General features: G+C 39.9%; 1 protein-coding gene and 1 pseudogene across 9 annotated transcripts in view; one reads left to right on the top strand and one right to left on the bottom strand.

Moving 5' to 3' along the window:
- The window catches only part of KYAT1 (kynurenine aminotransferase 1), a 152,681-nt gene that overhangs the window by 86,448 nt on the left and 50,166 nt on the right, over nucleotides 1–16,067 (top strand). The gene's annotated exons all lie outside the window — the stretch shown is intronic.
- Nucleotides 9,490–9,774, bottom strand: LOC130458313 (60S ribosomal protein L36-like; annotated as a pseudogene).

Raw genomic sequence — 16,067 nt, 5'->3', positions numbered from 1 at the left:
TGCTCTTCCTCATCTCTCAATCAGCAAATATTGCACTTACTGAGTAAACCAATATGTATAAAGCTAAATATTAAATATGATCAGTGCTTTGAGAAATATAGAGCTACCCCATAAGATGATGTACAAAGGAAGGAGCTGATCACTAAGCACTGGGCACCTGACCCTTTGCCAGAGTAGAGCAACCAGGATGATGAAGGGACTCAAAACCACAATATGAAGATCAGCTAATCTGTTGAAGGAATTGGGATGTTTTAGCCTAGGGAGGAGATTTTTTATAGGGGAAAAACATTCCTTAGAGGCATTTTATGTTTTGTCCAGTGAGTGGTGTGTGTTTTAAGCAATTTGGCTCATTCCATTAGTATGTAATTTCCTTCAGGATAAAACCTGGTTTGTTTGGCCTTTTTGCCTCAGTATTCTTAGTGACTGGCACATTTATTCATTTATTTTATTCAAAGATATTTTATTTTCCCAATTACATATAATAACAATTTTCAACATATATTTCCAAAATTATAAGATTCAAATTGTCTTCTTCCTTCCCTTCCCTCCCTCCTCTTGGAGATGGTTAGCAGTTCTGAGTTATACATGTATTATTAACTAGCACATTAAAAAAAAAAAACATTTTGTGATTTTGGTTTAGGGAGCTGCAGGTGAGGATTTTCCTTATCTCAGTAGATTTCTCTTCATTTTCTAATCTTAGAGAGCCAAGGCATCAAACTCAAAAAGACTAGGGCACTTGGGCCTAAACAGTACAGTAGGGTTCCTGCAAGGGGCATATTGACTTAGAAAACCACATTATACATTCTATTTTATGGCATTTTAATTTGTTTTGTTAGATGTTTCACAATTACATTTTTTAAACCCTTACCTTTTGTTTTAGAATCAATATTGATTCTAAGGCAGAAGAGTCTAAGGGTTAGGCAATTTGGATTAAGTGCCTTGTTTAGGATTATACAGCTTGGAAGTGTCTGAGACCAAAGTCCTCCTGTCTGCAGGCCCAGCACTCTATCCATTTAGCTATCTAACTGCCCCGAGGTTACATTTTAATCTGGGTCCAGCTTTACTCAGGAGTGTTTGTAGGCAGCTTGTTGACATCTTTGGCCTAGAAGCATTGAGGGGTTGAATGACTTGCCCTCATCATAGATTGTTAGAGAAAAGGTAGAACTTGGGTTTAGATCCATCTAACTCCAGTGCCAGCTCTCTTTCCACTCTACCACATTGTATTTTTGCCTTGGGCATATTAGGACCTCAATGAATGTTGACTGAATTGGCTCTATGCTGTCTCTGTCTTCTTTCTATTACTTTCCACTCCCACAACCAGACTCTGGGGCAAAAGTTCTGGTCGTGGAGTCTTCAGGTTCAAATCCTGACTCTGGCACTTATTAGCTGTCTGATCCTGGATGTGTCTCAATTTCTTCCTAATATTTGTAGTGCAATATCTCCGGATTGTGCTAGAAGAGTGCTGTTAGTCTTCAAGGATTATATAAATGTAAGTTATCAAAGCCTTCATCTCTCATCTGGCCAACAGCCATGTAACTCATATCAAACTCTTTCCAATCCAAACTGCCTAGACCATTGTGATTCATCTTCCCTACACATACTCTACTCATAAACTCCAATTTTCTATGGGATAAAGTCCAACTCTTTAACATGGCATTCAAGGCCTTCTACACTTTGGTTCTAATTTATCTTTTCAGTCAGATCTCCTGTTATTCAAATGATTCTTACTCATCATCACCTGTACACACCTTGAACTTTCCAACCTCATGCCTATAGTTCATATCGTTCCCTAGGTCGAGAATGCTTTGCCCCTTCCTCAAATTACTGCCTGCTGAAATTCTGCCCACTTCCTCTAGTGAGGTTTTTCTGATCTGGCTGTCTTCTTAGATACCAACAATATTTTGTATTTCTGTACTTAATTAGATTTCATCTTGTGTTTTAGTCATTTGTGTCCATGTCTTTTCTCCTTCATTAGATTATAAACTCTTTGAGGGTAGAGATAATATTTTATTCATCTTAGTACATCTTAGTTCATTGTTTACTACTAGCATTCAGTATATGGTGGGACACCTAATGTTTGTTGAATGAATGAATAAATGTACAAGTGAATGACTTCAGGGTTGGGTGGATGGTTATAATTTTGTGTAAGGGATTTTTGTTATTGTGACAAGGACATGCATTAAGGAAGCTCAATTCTTTGTGAATTGACTAGTCAGCTGGACCCTGGAGGAAGCTAGAGGAAGGAAGTGTTATCATGGTTGGAAGGCTATGCTGAGTGAGCTCAGAGGAAAGGCCTGGCAGGAAAAACGTTCTTTTCCAATAATAACCTAGGCCAGCTGTGGCCTCCCCAGCCCATTCCTCCTGATCCCCAAGCACTGGGCATCTGACCTTCTGCTGGAGGAGAGCAACCAGAATGGCAAAGGGGGTTCAAAACTAGATGATATGAAGATCAGCAGATCGGGGAATGTTTTAGCCTTGAGAAAAGTCAAGATTGATTTCTGCCTTCAAATATAGAATACAGATTCAGATGAATGCACGTTCTTTGGGAACAGGGACTGTTGGCAGTTTGGTCTATATTTCCATCACCTCGTGGTGTACACAGTACACAGTAGGTAATTAATAGATGTCTATGGAATAAATATCTAAAGGTTTATCATAAGGAAGAAGAATTTAAAAGTTGTTTGACTTGGCCCCAGAAGGTAGAACCAGGAGAAGTCAATGGAATATGAAGATATTATTTAAATATAAGGACAAACTTTTTTTTAAAACTCTTAACTTCTGTCTTAGAATCAATACTGTCTATTGATTCCAAGTTAGAAGAGTGGTAAGAGCTAGGCAGTGGGGGATTAAGTAACTTGCCCAGGGTCACACAGCACTGCCTGTCTCTAGGCCTGTCTTTCAATCCATGAGCCACCCAGCTGCCCCAACTCCTTTGTTAGATGGGAATGCTAAGGCCTAGAAAAGTTGAATAATTTTCCTGAAAAGCACATAGTAAATCATGGAAAAAGTGTTACTTGAACTCCTTCCACAACACCATTATGTTTCTTTAATTTATATTTTGCCGATCAGCCTGATTGCCCTTTGGTACAGCCAAAGCACTGCTGTGTTTGTACCCCAAAGAGATAATAAGGAAAAAGACTTGTACAAGAATATTCATAGCTGTGCTCTTTGTGGTGGCCAAAAATTGGAAAATGAGGGGATGCCCTTCAGTTGGGGAATGGCTGAACAAAATGTAGTATATGTTGGTGATGGAATATTGTTGTGCCAAAAGGAATAATAAAGTGGAGGAATTCCATGGGAACTGGAAAGACCTTCAGGAATTGATGCAAAGTGAAATGAGCAGAACCAGGAGAACATTGTACACAGAAAGTGAAGCATTGTGGAACGATCCAATGTAATGGACTTTGCTACTAGTAACAATGCAACAAGCTAGGACACTCCTGAAGGATTTATGAGAAAGAATGCTATTCACATTGAAGGAAAGACATATGGGAGTAGAAATGCAAAAGAAAAACATGACTCATCACTTATCACATGTATATATGGGGGTGGGATTTGGGGTTTAGGCTTTAAAAGATCCCTCTTTAGCAAAAATGAAGAATATGGAAATAGGTAGCAAGTGATAACATTTGTACAAACCAGTGAAATTGCTTGTCAGCTCTGGGAGGGGGGAGGGAAGAGGGGAGGAAAAGAAAGTAAATCATGTAAACATGGAAAAATATTTTTTAAAATGAAATTAATTTTTTAAAAAATAAAGGAAATGAAGTTAGTCTGACACAACCTATTCTTGATGAAGCCATTGTCTTCACTGTTTCCCTTTTTTCGAGTATTCACATTGACTATCTCTTTAATGACATGTTCTGGAATTTTCCTAGTAGTCCAAGTCAAACTGACTGACCTATAGTCAATTTATAGACTGCCCCCCTCCTCTTAAATCAGACCATTCTTGTGTGGTTCTGTTTTCTATAGTATTTCACATACTAACCTGCCTGTTCTTTCAGGACCAGAGGACCAGAGTTCATCTGGATCAAGTGACTTGAATTCATCTTGGATTACAAGGTGTACTTCTATTATCTCTCTCTTATCTTGAATGTCAACTCCCACTTAGTCATTTCTATCTTGTCACTTCTTTATAAAGGTCATTCTCCTTTGAAGAGAAAATAGAAATAGAATAATGATTGGGCAGCTCTGCCCCAAGCATGGATCCTGTCCATTTTTTGATTCTCACTCTCCCCCATCCCCCACTTTTTTCCCCCCAAAAAACAAAAGAAAACCTCTTTTGGTTGCCCTTCCCTTCCCTTGACAGCCTGAGGTCATTCTGAGCTTTACCTTTCCTCATATTTTTACAGGAACATGCCAATATTCATCTTCTGTTATTAAACCTTCCATCTTCTGAATTATAGCATCTATATAGGCCCTAACCTCAGGCACCTAACTTCGACTAACTGCATCTCCTCCCATTGCTTTAAAGTTCTAAGATCAATCCAAGGGGTTGTGAGATTCTTCTAATGCTACTTTAGTTCATGAGCTTCCATCCAGTGTGTTTCTGCCCAATATTGATCAACTAGTTTCTCCCTCAATAATAATCTCAACATTCAGAGAAGGAACCGTTGGATGAATACAGATCAAAATATAGCTATCTTTCACATCAAATGTATTTCTGGTTTTATTTTGGGGTTTTGGTTATGTATGAATGTGCTCTTATAGCAATGATCAATATGGAAGTGTGTTTTTCATGACAATAAAAATAATTTTTTTTAACACACAAAAAATCATCCAAACAGTGATTAGTGCCCAGTATAATTCTGAACAAGTCATAGCTTCTTAATATCATCAATAGCCAGTTAACAATTAGCTTTTACAAAGAGATATTTTACTGAAAAGCTAGAACTAGCACCAAAGTATAGAAATCTACATTGAGCTGGAGTGCACTCTTCTCTCTCTATCTTAGGCACAGGGATGAATGGGCTCAAACTTAAAGTGGTTGCTACACAATATTCCCCACCAGCACCACCAAATTCACTTCTAGGCTCATTAGAGCCATAGAAAAGGTGTTCTTTTGCTTGTAAGAGCCAATGTCTTGGTAACCAGAGCAATTTGCTACTGGTCTAAGTCAAACATATCACTTCCCCCAACCCCCCCCCCCCCCCCCCGGGCTGATTTCTCACTGAACTATGCTATAAAAAGGTTTATCTCCTCTAATCTGTTCTATCTCCTCTTAACATTTTGGGAAAAAATGAAACCCAACTAAGACAGAAAAAGGGCAGTACCAAGGAGGGCTCAAGGACCTTTTTTCTACCCAAAGATCCATAATAGTTCATCTTTCTCCTCATTCAGAAATTGTCAGGATAAGAGGGAAATCAAATTCTTCTGTTGAAGCCATTTATAGGCTTCCTCAATTATGGTCCAAAAGCCAAATAAAAGACTTTTCAACATCATTAATTAAGCCAAAAGAACCAGTGTTAGAATATCTGCCTGTGCTCTAAAGGAGAAGGCAGGACCTTCCATTATACATTCCCCAAAGCATGATCTCATATATTGGCTATCAGCAGACAGAATACACATTGTACATTTTCAAAGAACTGGGCTCCTATTGGTTAATTCCTCATTAAATGTACATTTCTTTCTAAAATCTAAATTAGCTGATGAATTTCTTGTGCATATACTTCAGTCCCTTCAGACAAATCACATTTTTCTTCCTCAATGGAGTTATTTTCTTTTGTTCTTGCAGAATTTCATTCTTGAGCACCTCTTATTCCTCCTAGGCAGACTTTGCTTAAAGCATTTTAATCTGAGATCCTACCTGTCTTTGCTAAGAACCCTTTGAAATGTGCTTTCCCCAAATCTAGAATGCACTAAGATTAGACTAAGCCCAGATGTCCCCTTTTTTTCTATCACAAACTCCAAGATAGAATGGTCCCTTGGTCACTTCTCCCTAATGTTCCCATTGTATCCATCCTGGAAACCAGTTCCTTCCTGTTAGTGAGAATCAGATCCAAAATAACAAGTTAAAGAGTTATTTGTTGCTCTGTTTTGGAGGGGGAGAAAGAGAGAGAGAGAACTCCAAAAGACCTCTGGATTTAATTATTGCCATTTTGCTAATAATAATGGCAACATATTTATATAATAATATTTTATTAGGGAAAATGAATACAGAAATTCATAACTTTATAGAAGATAATTTCAGTTTTTAATGCTATAGAATCATTTTCTGCACTAACTGGGTGGGAGATGGGGCTCCTTGGCCTTTAAAACTTGTTTGGATAGTCTATATTATCAGGTCTCTTTCAGTGTTAATATTCCATGTTATAATTCTGTCCTAGCACTAATATTTTACATTCTAAGATTTCTCTTACTGTTAATGTTCTGGATTCTCTTGATGATTCCCTATAATTCAATTCAGTGGACATTCATCAGGGGCTTACTGTGTCTAGGGCTCCATTGCAGGTGCTCAGAGATACTCTGATGGATCTATGAGCTCCCCAGTGTGAATACTCCTGTCACTAATGCTGATTGTAGTCCATCTATACTCGATCATCCTCCTGTGTGATTTCTGTCTATGCTTATAAATCCTGGTGGGTGGGGGTGGCGGTGTATGTAGTAAAGCCCTTTTATCCAACATGCCTTTCTCTATTATCTTTCCACATGACATCCAGGTGGATCAATGGGATTTGTGTGATCTGCTTGTTAGCCCTTGCTCTCACTCCATGACCAACCTACCTTCTTTTTGGGTCATAACTCTGCTTCTGTCCTTATGATTTTTCTCTTGCACTGTTCTTCACTGTAATAAGCTATCTATAGTCTGTTCATGCCCAGCACACAGCCCAGCCACCTGAAACTTTCCTGGAGACTGTGATACTTCCTGACTCATATACAGACAGCACTGTCTGAAGAATACTGATGTTCAAAAGATGGACATTAGTACCAAAAGAATCAGGCAAATAGAACAGCTTTGAAAGTTAAATGTCGAACTTACTTAAAAAAGAAAACAACTGAGAGATAACTGTAACCTCCTTTTCTAATCAGTTCTTTATATGGATATACACACTTTATTGAGTGACACTCAAGTTCAGTATTTAAAAAAATTAAAAGGTGGGTTACAGTTTCAGGGAGAATCTTGGGATCATAAGAGCCTTGAACCTTTTTCCAAATGCAAGCCAAATATTGATATGAATAATCAGAGGAGAGAATTTTGGATGATTTCAAAATATGCACAGGAGACATCTGGTTGGAAGCAAGCTTGGAAAGCAGGGGTTTTCTGTACTAAATTTTGTGTTTTATCATCAATGAACAATGAACATAGTGGAATCTTATTTTCTCTGCCATAGTTCAATCATTTGTATGACTACAAAAATGTTTTCTATAAAATATTGTTTGCAAAAAATGCCTGCTCAAAAAAAATGCTACTGAGAACAACAATGTTCTCAGTAATGTGTAGATTTTTCTTATAAAGGTTTTATAGACCTAGAAAACTAGGCATAGCATATTTTTATCACTTTTTTCCAGCAATGAAGTCTGTAGAGGTTTTTGTTGTTGTTTTTAAAGAATTTGAGGGCAGCTAAGTGGTTCAGGGGATAGAGAGCCATGCCTGGAGACAGAAGGTCCTGAGTTCAAATTTGACTATAGAAACTTCTTAGCTGTGTGTCCCTGGTAAGTCACTTAATCCCAGTTGTCTAGCCCTTATTGCTCTTCTACCTTGAAACTGATATTTATTTATTAAATCTTTACCTTCTGTCTTAGAATCAATACTGTGTATTAGTTCCAAGGCAGAAGACCAGTAAGGGTTAGGCAGTGGGAGTTAAGTGACTTGCTCAGGGTCACACAGTTGGGAAGTATCTGAGACCACATTTGAACTGTAATGGAGGAGATGAAAGGAAGGGGGGGAGGGAAGAGAGATTGGATGGAGGGTTGGCTCTCCTCTATTACAGGGCAGGGGAAGGGGGGAGTTAGCAAGGTGCTGTCTTCACAGGGGGAGTGTGAGTAATGGAGGACAGGAGACAGGAGACAGGTTTAATTGATGAAGTGACCCTATATCTACCTCCGAGGAATTACAGCCCCTGAGGTCACATGACCCTCAGTAATTTCCACTTCCCAAAAGGGCATTGGCTACCAGCCCCCCCTCCCTCAGGGTTTAGATATGATCAGCTGCCAAAGAGAGTGATAGCTTCCTTGGTCAGACATACTGAGTCACAAGGGTTGGAATCAACCCCTCAATCCTTGTGGAAACTTAATCACCTTGTTTGATCCCTGAGGTAAACCCAAGCCCAAAGTCTAAATACTTTCAAAAGGATTTATTGAGGTTATTTGGGGAAGGTGATGGCAAAAAGGTGTGAGGGGGAAAGGAAGATGGGTGAAGGGGAGCCCTAAAAGCTGCCCTCCTTGCAGATTGGCTTTCACAGTCCAGAGGCCAGAAGTCACAGTGCCCTGGCCTCTTGCTTCACCAACTGCTTCTTTTCCTAGACTTATTCTTAGCCAAATCCCAAGTCCAGTTCAAGAGGGTAAATAAGAGAGAGGAATCCAGGGAGATGGATCAAAGGGCTCAAAGCCAGGATGAGTCCCATAAAAATTCCGGCTGAGAAGCACACAGATGATGGTTGAGTCTCCGTGAAGGTATCTGAGGGTCCCAGAAGGGAAGACAGGCCCCTCTGGATGAGTTCTTGGCTCTGCTCCCAGAAAAACACCTTCCCTCTTTACTTCCCAGGTTGCAAGTAATCCTGTCAGTTGGCTTCAGAGTTTTCTCCCCCTTTGGAACTCTCAGTATCCTCTTCGTCCCTCCTCCACTGCTGCTTAGCTTAACCATGAGTCTGGTTTCTTTCCTAAATACAGAATCTCTCTTCCCTTATATTACAGAGAGGGGAAGCAGTAAGCCCTCCTTCCAATCTCTTTCCCCCTCCTCTCTCTCCTCCTTTCATCTCCTCCATTACAGAACCCAGGACCTCCAGACTCCAGGTCTTGCTTTCTATACACTGAGCCTCCCAGCTGCCCCAAGAGCCGATATTTAGTATTGATTCTAAGACAGAAGTTGAGGGTTTTAAAAAATAGGAAAAATAATTCAGACTTGGCAAATTTGAGTTTCCTTTGCAGAATTAAATTGCAGGATTCTAGACCCCTGGTCTAGTCTCTCAAAAAGTGTCCTCCGGGGGCAGCTAGGTGACTCAGTAGATAAGAGAGCCAGATCTGGAGATAGGAGGTCCTGGGCTCAAATGTGGCCTGAGATACTTCCCAGCTATGTGGCTTAAGACAAGTCACTTAATGCCAGTTGTCCAACCCTTATTGCTCTTTTGCCTTGGAACTTGTACTTAGTATTGCTTCTATGACAGAAGGGAAGAGTTTAAACAAAATAGAAAGAATTTTATATCTTCCCCCTCCCCCCTTTCAGCTATCTTGGGCATCATTTCCTCTATGCATTATCAGAATTGTCCCTCTCAGCACATATACTATGTTTTTTTGTTTTTGGTTGGGTAGGTAGGGAAGGAGGCAGATTCCAGTTTAGTCCTTCTTGGCAGCATCCTTCCTCATGGCAGCTAAGATGTTTCTAAGCTCCTCTCTCTTCCTCTTGGCCAGGATGTGAGTTCCCACCTTTTTTGTGATGAACTTAAGAGCTCATTTATCCTTGGAGACCTTTAACCATTCCATGGCCCACTGATCGTGAGGGGTAAACCCACACACCTCCCCAACCACATCCCTCCGATACTGGAATGGAGGCTTTAAAAAGTTCTTGGCAACTTTGTGACCCTTTTTGAGGCCCATGGCCATGGGGTTGTGGATGGCCATGGCTTCTTGGAGATGGCAGCTCCAAAGGCAGCCACAGCAGAAAGGAGGAGAGAACACTCAGCATGTTTCCTTTATTGATAAGCTACTTGCTTTTCCCGCCTTTATCTTTAATACCATTTTCTATTTTATTACGTAGTACACCAGAGACTATGGTGTTAAGGACTCAAATATGGGGATTCTGCCGCTATTGGAGGACAAGATAATTTTTAAATTAAAATGTCAATAATCTGTTCCACTTTGTTTGTCCTCTTCTTGTCCTTCTGGTTTCATCATTAAATGCCCTGGGGATAATTTGGAATCAGTCCCCTTGCCAAATCTCCTGTAATTCTATTTTTCCTTCACTTCTTTTCCCTGTTTTATGGGACAACAGAGATAATGCTGCTCATATTTTCTTCTAATATCCTTCCCCATAAGATTTTACAAATGAATTTCTATTTTAAACTGATGCTGCTCTATACTGCTCTCTCTCCCACCTTGGCCAGAAGATCTAATATTGGCTAACCGAAGAGGTTTCTTGACTCTTTTGTTCTCCTTGTTCAGTTGGCACGCATTATTTTTTTTTATCTTTCTAAACCCCTACCTTCTATTTTAGAACCTCTACTAAGTATTGTATCTAAGGCAAAAGAGCAGTAAAGGCCAGGCAATTAGGATTAAGTGATTTGCCCAGAATCACAGAGCCAGGAAGTGTCTGAGGTCAAATTTGAACCCAGGACCTCCTGTCTTTAAGTCTGGCTCTCTATCTACCCTGCTACCTAGTTGCCCCTCAACAAGCATTTATTATGTGCTTTTAGTTTGTCAGGGACTTGAACAATGATACAGAGAATGAAACTATCCCTACCATGAGGTCAATCAGTCAATAAGCATTAACATTTTTAATTTTTAAAATATTTTGTTTTAGTTAGCAAAAAGCTGCCTTCTTACTCTCCCAGCCTACCCCACCCTCACTGAGAACTCAAGAAAAACAAAATTAAACACATTTATAGTCAATCAAAACAAAATCTTCATGAGCCACATCTGAAAAAAATTTTTTTGAGTCATTCTGCATTAAGCTCTTCACCTCTCCATCAGAAGGTAAGTAACAGGCTTCTGGTATTATGTTTGGTCATTATGCTGAAAAGAGTTCAACATGATAGCATTCTATGATATTGATATACTTGTTCATCTATTCCCAAATTTATAGGCACCCTCTCAGATTCTCATTCTTTGTCACCTTAAAAAAAGCTGTAAATATTTTTGTGCTTCCTGAGTTTGTTTTGGTTAGGACTTCTCCTGATCTACCCTCCCTCTGATTCTCTCTTCTCACACTTATCTTTCCCTCCCATTTTCCTGTTGAGTAAAATATATATCTGTACCCATTTGTGAGCTTGTGTATATTCTTCCTTCATTAGACCAGTTCAGATAAATGTGGTTCAAATGCCAGCCAGATCCTTTTGCCGCATCCTCATTTGTACAAATGTCTACAAGTGTACCTTGATTATGTGAGATATTTTCTCCAACCTTTCTTCCCCTTCTTCTCCCTTTCTATCCCCCGGTGGATTCCTTTACCCCCTCTCTTTACATTTTCTTCTTAAGATAATCAAAACATAACAGAATTATTTCCAGGCCTTGTCTAATTTGGCTCCCTTTATGAATCTTGATGATTAAAGGGATCAAAAGGGCACACATATCATCTCCCCTTATTTGATAATCCTTGTTTAGGCCTCAATCATTGTCTGTTCATGTTTACCTTCTAACATTTCTCTTCATTCCTGTGTTTGAACTTTGAGGTTTTTCTGCAGTTTTGGCCTTTTCATCTGGAATGCTTGGAAGTCCTTTATTTCATTAAAGATTCATGTTTTCCCCTTAAGCATTAAATTCAGGTTTTCTGGAAAAATTATTCTTGGCTATAAGTCTATCTCCTTTGTCTTCTAAAATATTGGGTTCTAAGTTCTCCATTCCTTTACAGTGGTGACTGCTAAATCATGTGGATTATTGTGTTCCAAGTTTTCCTCTCTTTTATAGTGGTGGCCACTAAATCATGTGCAATCCTGACTGTGGTTCTTTAGTACAAAATTCTTTCTTTCTGGATGTTTACAGAATTTTTTTCTTTGACCTGGCATCCCTGGATTTGGGCTAAGATATTCCTGAGAGTTTTCATTTTGGAGTTTCTTTCAGAAGTTAACTGATAAACTGATTTCTGCTTCCACTTTGCAATCTTATTCTAAGAGATCTAGATAGTTTTATTTTAAAATTTCTTGAAATAAGACATCTAGGCTTTGTTTTAGATAATGGTGTTTAGAGTGTCTAATGATTCTTTTTTTTTTTTAAACCCTTACCTTCCATCTTAAAATTAATACTGTGTATTGGCTCCAAGGCAGAAGAGTGGTAAGGGCTAGGCAACGGGGGTCAAGTGATTTGCCCAGGGTCACACTGCTGGGAAGTGTCTGAGGCCAGATTTGAACCAAGGACCTCCCATCTCTACCATCTCTAGGCCTGGGTCTCAATCCACTGAGCCACCCAGCTGCCCCCGAGTCTAATGATTCTTAAATTTGTTCTCTTTGACTAGTTTTCCAGAGCAGTTGTTTTTGCTATGAAATACCTTACATTTTCATCTACTTTTAAAAGCTTGTGACAATGTTTTAATATTTGTTGTTGTTTCATGGAGTTTTATTGGCTTCTCTTTGCTTCATGCAAATATTCAGGAAGGCTGTTACTTGGTCAAGATTTTGTACCTCTTCTACCAAAATGCTAATTCTAATTCTTTTTTTTTCATAACTTTTTTTTAACTCTTACCTTCCATCTTAGAATCAATACTATGTATTGGATCCAAGACAGGAAAGTGGTAAGGTATAGTCAGTGGGGAGTAAGGGATTGGCCCAGGGTCACACAGCTAGGAAGTGTCCAACCTACCTACCCCCCTTTCTTTTTTTGTTTTGCTTTTATCTTTTTTTAATAGTTTATTTATTTATTAATCTTTTCCCATGGTTACAAGATTCATGTCCTTTCCCTCCTCTCCCCCCACCTCATTCATGTAGCTCATGTGCAATTCCACTGGGTTTTACATATGTCATTGATCAAGACCTATTTTCCCTATTATTGATATTTGCACTAGGTTGATTGTTTAGTCTACGTCCCCAATCATATCCCCATCAACTCATGATCAAGCAGTTGTTTTTCTTCTGTGTTTCTATTCCCACAGTTCTTCCTCTGAATGTGGATAGCATTCTATTTGATAAGTCCTCCAATTTGTCCTGGATCATTGCATTGCTGCTAGTAGAGAAGTCCATTACATTCAATTGTACCACAGTGTTTCAGTCTCTGTGTACAGTGTTCTCTGGGTTCTGCTCCTTCCATTCTGCATCAATTCCTGGAGGTTGTTCCAGTTCCCATGGAATTCCTCCACTTTATTATTCCTTTGAGCACAATAGTATTCCATCACCAACACATATCACAATTTGTTTAGTCATTCCCCAATTGAAGGGTGTCCCCTCATTTTCCAATTTTTTGCCACCACAAAGAATGCAGCTATGAATATTTTGGTACAAGTTTTTTCCCTATTATTTCTTTGGGGTACAAACCCAGCTATAGCTGGATTAAAGGTCTGCCCCCTTTTCCATAATTAATTTCTTTTCTAATTTTTTCCTTATTAAGTACTTTCATTTCATTCTATTTACAAAAAAACATTTTTAAACTCTTTTTTTTGTTTTTTTTTCTTAATCTGAGTTTTGCTGGTAGATGTTTAAGAATCTTCCCTTTCTTCTGTGTTTCTGTATTGAGCTTCCCTTGCACCACATTAACTCCTTATAGCCATGTTCTTTTTTGTTTGCTCATTCTTCCAATCTGTTTCTTGACTTCAGGCTTGATGTTAGGGCTGGTCTCTATCACCCTTCTGGTAGGAAGGTCTAGTTTGGTCCTATTTCTGTTTTCTTGGGGTACTGAGTGTTATTCTAAGATCTCAGGGACAGGATGAGTAATTTCAGTATTCCTAAGGTGGTCCAATTAAAGGCAAAAATCTTATCGCTACTAATATATACACTTCCCCCACTACATCTGAGTTTTGCAAATTCTTGACCTGGGTTTGGACCTGAGTAAGAATAAGCTGCCATTGGACTCATCCCCTATCAGCCAGCTGAAACCAAGCTCTGTTGGTTCAGAGTACACAATTTTGGCTTCCCCTAGTCTGTTCTTGGTTATCTCTTTATTGGCTAGATGCCAGAGATGAAACTGTCTGAGCCATAGCAGTACAGCAGACTTTTGAACTTCCTTTGTACAACCCATAGCTTCCCTGTCCTGGAAGGAAACTTCCCTAAGCTGAGCCACTTTTCAGTATGCCCTGGGTCTAAGACCCAGAACTAGGGAATGAATGACAAAGCTGCCAGTTTGTACCTATCCCCATCGATGTGCCCCAGTATGAGTCCTGGGGTGTCCCATCTGGATCTGGGCTCTCCTTATACCCTTGTACATGTCTCCCCTCGGGTGCTGAAATGGCTATCTCATGGCCAACCCCTGTTCCCAGTGTCCTTGAACCTCTCTGTCTCCCTCTCCAAAGCTGGGCTAGACAAATGACTCACACTGACTTTTTCCTGGATTTGTCTTCCTGGATTCAGTCTGGTGCATTTTCCAGAAATGCCTGGAGGAGTTTTGGAGGGGAGCTCACTCATCTACTCCTATTGCTCTCCAGTCTTCAAGAGCATTAATTAAATAGACATCACATACCCGGAACTGTACTGAGTACTGGGGATTAATACAAAGAAAAGCAAAACCAGTTTGTCCTCACGGACCTCACAGTCTAATGAGGGAGACAACATGTAAATAAGTAGGTAACTATGAGATACATAAAGAGTAGATGGAAGGGGAGAGCTCTAGCAGTTAGGACAACCGAGAAAAGCCTCCTGTAAAAAGGGAAACTTGAGCTGAGTCTTGAAGGAAGCCAGAAAAACTGAGATTCAGAAGTGAGGAGGAAGAACATTCCTGATGTAGGCAGCCAGTGTAAAGACACCAAGATGGGGGGCAGCGAGGTGACTCTGTGGATAGAGAGCCAGACCTAGAGACAGGAGATCTTGGGTTCAAATGTGGCCTTGGACACTTCCTGCCTGTATGACCCCCTGGGCAAATCACTTAACCCTATTTTTTTTTAAACTATTCTTCTGCCTTAGAACCAGTTTCTAAGATAAAAGGTAAAGGTTTAAAAAAAATGGTGCCAACATGGGAAATAGAGTGTCCTGCATAAGGAACAGCAACTAGGCCAAAATATAAGTAATGCAAAAAAAAATACTAATAAATACAGCATAGTATGTGAGGGCACTAGCAGCTAAGAGGACCAGGAAAGGCTTTGTATAGAAGGTGGTGCCTAAGCTGGATCTTGAAGAAGGAGAAAGATTCTGTAAATTAAAACATTACCTTTTCTCTTACTGTTAATACTCTGGATTCTCTTACTGATTCCCTTTAATTCAATTCAGTGGACATTTATCAGGTGCTTACTGTGTCTAGGGCTCCATTGCAGGTGCTCAGAGATACTCTGATGGATCTATGAGCTCCCCAGTGTGAATACTCCTGTCACTAATGCTGATTGTAGTCCATCTATACTCGATCATCCTCCTGTGTGATTTCTGTCTATGCTTATAAATCCTGGTGGGTGGGGGTGGCGGTGTATGTAGTAAAGCCCTTTTATCCAACATGCCTTTCTCTATTATCTCTCCACATGACATCCAGGTGGATCAATGGGATTTGTGTGATCTGCTTGTTAGCCCTTGCTCTCACTCCATGACCAACCTACCTTCTTTTTGGGTCATAACTCTGCTTCGGTCCTTATGATTTTTCTCTTGCGCTGTTCTTCACTGTAATAAGCTATCTATAGTCTGTTCATGCCCAGCACACAGCCCAGCCACCTGAAACTTTCCTGGAGACTGTGATACTTCCTGACTCATATACAGACAGCACTGTCTGAAGAATACACTGATAACACTAAGTTTGTGATGCTGAACTATTTGAAAGTGTCAAGGATTTTGGTGGCTGAACAGTGGGATGAGTCAACCACCTTCCCAGGAGGAGAGAATGGATCGGAGAGGGAGAGGACATGAAGGAAGGAGAGCCAACAGGGAGGCAGTTTCAATAGTCCAGGCCAGAGATGAGGAGGCCTCAAAGGAGGGTAATAGCTGTGTGATTGTAGAGAAGGGACCGAAAGGAGGAATTCTGTGAACGCAGAAACTCACAAGATTTGAATATATGAGATGTGTTGGAATGGTAAGTCCAGGGTGCACTGAGGTTATGAGCTTGTGAGAACTATGGTGGTACTGTTGACAATATAGAGAAGT

The sequence above is a fragment of the Monodelphis domestica genome, chromosome 1, assembly GCF_027887165.1.
Source record: "Monodelphis domestica isolate mMonDom1 chromosome 1, mMonDom1.pri, whole genome shotgun sequence".
NCBI lineage: Eukaryota > Metazoa > Chordata > Mammalia > Didelphimorphia > Didelphidae > Monodelphis > Monodelphis domestica.
This window is presented reverse-complemented; position numbering and strand designations above follow the sequence as displayed.